We start from the raw sequence: 5,583 nt of genomic DNA, 5'->3' as shown, positions 1-5,583 counted from the left end.
CTGCTTGCTTAGTTGCTGCTTCTTCTTTGCTTCTTTATTTTTTTCCAATTTTATTTATTTTTTCACAGTTACGCTTGCCGCATGGATTTTCCGTAGGTAATAATGATTTGATTTCAATATTTTGGTTATTTTCTTTTTTAAAATCTCATTTATTCTTTTGGTTCGCCTTTGTAGTTGCATGTGTTAATCAACCGCTATCTCCATCGCTTGTTGCTTCTGCACTTTCATGTTCTTGCGCTGTAAGTATCGTCATTATTCTAATGCATCTAGTTTTTGCAACAAATAATTTTTCTCTTCTGACTCTGTGGATCAAGAATTCGTTGTTGTGAATGTTGCTTCATCTTTGTTCTGATTTATCCAATATGTACAATATAGGGTTTGCACATAATTTGATATGGAGCAAGTTTCACTCTTTCATTTCATGAAGAAGTTGATTCATGGTTATTATTATCTTCAAGTAAGTTCATTATTTCTATTTTGATTGAGGTAATAAATGGTTTATCCAGGTACAGGTTGCTGGTTGTTCTGTACCAAGTTTTTTGTGCTTAACAATTTTCTTGATTCAATATGTTTGATATATCAAGTATAAGTATGTGTTATTAAGCCATTTGATTATTGAAGATGTTCATGCTCCATTTTTCTCTATGGTCCATTTTTGGCCATGTTGCATACTTGATTTTGGAAGATACTTGGCTGTTTGGAATGAAGGGGGATCGTTTTCTGATTTCTTCTGCTACGAACGTAAGATAAGCACAAGGAGTTAAATGTTTTAATTGGAACTGTTTTTTAGTTATTCTGTATTTTGTTTGGATTTTTGCTACTTGGATTAAATTTTGGTACTTTAGCGTGAATGGGGAATAGAGGCATTTATTCCTGATATTTGTTGATTATAGTTTTAGGAGGCAATGGCTCATCTAGTTGAAAGTCTTACACTTCATTATTCTTATCTTGAGACAACTTATGATTTAAAAGATCACAAATTGAAAGATCTATGTTTCATATATATATGCTCGTGATTTGTGAATGTGTCTTAAGTGTTTTAGTGAGAGAATTTGAATAATTTTGTCGGTGCTTAAAATCTACATCCACTTATGGTCTTGAAATATTTTTGTTATCCATAAGGTTTTGAAGCAAACAAGGGTCTAGTTAAAAGAAAGTATATATATATATATATATATATTCATAATTTTAGGTACTATGTCTAAGAACTCCTGTAGTGCATCTTTAATGCCATACACTTGAGTTTTGCTTGTATCCATATACATTATAAAAGTTCCCTATGTGACACCATTCAACTTTCTCTGTCACTTAGGCTTCGCATTTCCCCATTTTGGTTATTTGTCTACTGTACAGTTTTGTTGTCTTCTCGTTTTTCTAATTTACATGGGCCGTATAGAGGTTACCATGCATTCACAGCCTTCCCCAATATTTCGGAGATAAAACAATAGTAGCATATCTAAAATTTGGTGATAGATTGGACTGCTCTTTTTCCCCCCTCTCAGCCTCAAAATCAGTGGTTTTTCAGGTGTTTAAATTAGATGTTGCTTTTTGGTAGCAGTATCTTCAATATCAAACAACCTACCAGAACTAAAATGCTATCAAATTTTTAAAAAGTGCTTAATTCATCAAGGTTGTCTTTCTTTTTGTAGAAGCCTTGAAACTAGTTGTAGTTATCAGATTATCAACATTGGCATTTTTCTTTCATATGGTTCAACTTATAACGTTTTCTTCTAAGATTTTAAGAAATTTGAACATTTTTTTAATCAAAACCCCTGCCTATGATAATTAAAAAGAAATTTGTTTGTTGTTCTTATTGAGTGAGTAAGTTACATATGATGTGTATTTTACAAATTTTTCATATAACACAACAGTCCTATAGGCTAAGTCAAAGCTTGGGGAGTAACACACATGCATTGTGCTGGTATAAGTCATAGAATAATATGAAAAATTCCATTTTCCCTTTTCCTGTGGTATTCGTGTACCCTAATGAAGCCAAAGATTCTAGGCTTTCTACAGTTTCAGCAACCATGCAAAGATCCAAAGTGGGAGCCAACAAAGTTTGAACTGTGTGAAATTATGACAAATAGCAGGCCAAACAGCAAGAACTAACAGACAAGGAAGATAGAAACCACTAGCAACTACAACACTTAATCTCAAATTATTACAATGACCTAAAGCATATAAATTCTTAACATTGAGAACTAAACACAGTGTAGAATAGTGTACAAACTTTGTAATTTTTTTTCTCATTTGCTTAGTCATGAAGGTTAGATAATTATTTTCCATTGCCCATGGTTGGAAAATTGATTTGGTCAACATCTTCATCATCTCTAAAAGCTGGAAAATTAAGGTCTAGCGACTTGTCCACAAATTTATTGTGAGCATTAGCAACCTTAGGGTTGTTTAAGTGTACCTTTTTGTGCCCGCCGAGTGCTTGTTTAGATTTGAACATCTTGGAGCACGATGGGCATTCGACTGTTTTTTTATCTAAACACCTGAACTTAACTTGAGTGGGAGTCTGAACAAGTAAGGCATCTTTGCCATTTTCATTATCTTTTGTAAACATTTGGTTGGCTCCCTCCATCTCTTGCGTCTTGATCTCTTTGCTTGCTGGCCAATTATCTTTGGAAAGCAATATCAAGGACCTAGCTGCTTCTTTTGCACGAGGGGTTTCAGATGTTGAACTCTCTTGTTTTGGTTCAGATCTTTTCTCAACTGCTTTAATAATTTGTCGGCCACATTTGGATCTTTTACGGGTTGGGTTTTTAGGGTATGGCAGAAATCTATTTTCTATGTTTACTTTTGAAAAAAAGGCTAAGAAGCTGTGTTTCGGAGATTGAAGATTTTGTGCTGGTTTCTTTTCGGGATGGAAATTCATTGAGGAAGGAGCTTGAATTGCATGGTTGGTTAACTTGTTAGAGTTGTCAAGTGCTTGATTCTCTGGGTCAGGCTTGGGAGGTATTGGCAATTTGACCAAGTGAGATCTCATGTGGCCCCCTATGGCTTTTCCGGTGGAGAAACACTTATTGCAGATTTTGCAGGTTATGTTGTTATTTTTCTCCATGTTCACTAAAATTCCAGAAACTCGAATACTTCCTCACCGAGTGCTTGTAGGATGAGTGCATGCTGAGTCGAGGAACTTAAAAAGGAGTAGGTGGCAAGTGTTCCAATTGCAAAAGGAATAAAATCACAAAAGACAATAATAATGTTAGATATGTTAGCGGTCAATCACCTCCTCATCTATAACGATCGCAAGCATACAAAGTCTTCTCTCACCGGAAGGATTAAACTACACGGATTAAACGACGACGTACTATTACTTTGGTCTCACTGCCGGTTTGGTTTATTTCCTATATTTCGAAGCATTTATATTGTTCCTATAAATTAGGTTTATATGAGGAAATTAATAATTATTTAAGATTCGGATTTTCGTTTGCATTTTATATTTGTTGGCATTTGGCAACTTAAGAAAGAAATAGTAGCATATATGAACAGGTGGTTTGGGGAAAATATTTGGGCTGCCCATATATCTATTTCTGTTATATACTTTTCCACTCCTTCATCCCTGCTTAAGTTTTGCTTGAATTCTATTATCCATTATTTGACCATGTACTCAATTTTTTGTTAGTCGAGTTGCAGGCATAATATACTCTATGCATCAGCTTACTAGATAGGATATTTTCATTCAAAATGGAAGGAAAACAGTATTTGGATAAAGTTCAGTCCTACATTGCTTGGAATATTGTTGAGATAGATAGCCTTTATAATGTTTCGGCAATGGACATTGGGCAATTCTTCTCCCATGAGCTAGTTTTCAGGTTGGAGTCACATCCATCTATTATTATCTTAAGATGTTTTTAAAGCCTATATTGTGATGATACAGTTGATGGCATTTGTCTAGTATTGCAATTGCAGAAGTCATAGGCAATGAGGGAGGTGTATTTTGTCCAACTAAATTTGTTTAGGAATGTATATTAATGGCACAGCCTTTATAATAAATTGGACTATTCTTCTTAGAAAATAATTTTGATCACTGGTCATTGTAATTTGTGTAAAGTAGTTTTATGCATATATCCAATTACTTAATGTCAACGTATGCAAAAATAATTATTTTTTTCATTGACTGCGTGAATAATCATTCAAAAGAATAGATATAATTAGACAATTGTATAAAACGTTTTGTGCAGGGTTAGGACTATTTAGAAAGATAGTAAAACACAAATTTGTCATTTTATTTTTTTATTTGGGTAAAGTATATATTTTGTCTCCGAAATTTGTCAATAGTTTTTAAAATACTTCTAAAATATGTTTTGTTTTAGAAGTTTTCGATTTACATCAAATATATTCCAGCTAGATTTTTAGAGTTTAATACTAATCTAATAATAATGCATGACAATTATGTCTAGTTTGTCTGTGTTGATTGTTTTTGTGAAATTATTGTTGAATTAGTTATAAATTTTTGAAAAGTTAGCTGCTAAAGGTATATTTGATGCCAATCGAAAATTTTAGGGATAAAATTAAAATAAAATAAAATTTAAGGGTATTTTTAAAATTTTTGATAAACTTTAGAAACAAAATATATACTTTATCATTTCTATTTTCAAGTTTCATTGGATAATATTAAAATTATTTGAATTTAACAAAATAAAGGACATAATACAAAAAAAAAAATCAAGAATAGTTTTATTATGTAAAAAGACAAGGAGAAAATATGAAAGTTTACCTTTCTATTAGTTAGAATGGGACCCCAAAATTTCATGTATATATGCTATTTCGAATGATTGAATTCAAAATATAATTCTGAAGTTTTTGGTAACAAGAGATCAAAGAAAAGCAAAAAACATAGCTAGACTAAAATTAAGATATATCTTGTTAAAGAAGATCCCCAAACTCTCTCCAAGACCACAGGAGCTCGGGTTCATGTTTACATTGGCACATCTCACTATGGCATCAATAACATTGTTGGCAGGATCCATATGAGTCTTTCATCTCCACTTCAAGATCTCATAGGTTTTGCTAACGATATCTTTGTCCAAGTAATAAGCTCCTATGTTTTGATCACTAATCAAATTAAAGGTTTCAAAGTTCAGTTTCACAAGAAATCTATTTATGACCACCTTCCCACGATAATAGTAATTCCTGCCAAATCGCAAATAATTCACATCGGGGCACACTCGCATAAGGGAGAGCTCCCATGCAACCTCTCAACTATAAACTATATGAATTTCTAATAATACAGTCAAATCCTGTCTTATTCTTATCATCAAAAACACTTGCATCACAGTTTACCTTAACTGAATTCTATGGAAGAGTCGTCCAAGTAAGACTAATGGAATGAGCAGCATGAACCATGAAGAACCTTTTTTAAAAAAAATATTATACAGCTCATTGTTTTAAAGCATAGATAAGTTCTACCACTTTATCAACGGACCAAACTTCATTGGAATTGAACACATTATTATTCTTATCCGTCCAAATCCACCAAAAGCAAGCAAAAATAAGAATATATTGGTACTCTTACATTTCTTAATCTAATAAACCATGCCCAAGTTTGCAAATTCAACTTCTTCCAAATATTTCTGG

At 32.7% G+C, this 5,583-nt stretch overlaps 1 long non-coding RNA gene across 1 annotated transcript; it reads left to right on the top strand.

Annotated features, from left to right (window-relative positions):
• Positions 1–3,548, top strand: LOC112789450 (uncharacterized). The gene is made up of 3 exons (XR_003196255.2): positions 1–96; positions 175–239; positions 376–3,548. It is a non-coding gene; the product is annotated as an uncharacterized lncRNA (long non-coding RNA).
• The last annotated feature ends 2,035 nt before the right edge of the window (positions 3,549–5,583 follow it).

Source organism: Arachis hypogaea, chromosome 3, assembly GCF_003086295.3.
Source record: "Arachis hypogaea cultivar Tifrunner chromosome 3, arahy.Tifrunner.gnm2.J5K5, whole genome shotgun sequence".
Taxonomy (NCBI): Eukaryota; Viridiplantae; Streptophyta; class Magnoliopsida; order Fabales; family Fabaceae; genus Arachis; species Arachis hypogaea.
Note: the sequence above shows the minus strand (reverse complement) of the source record. Positions and strands in the feature narration are given on the sequence as shown.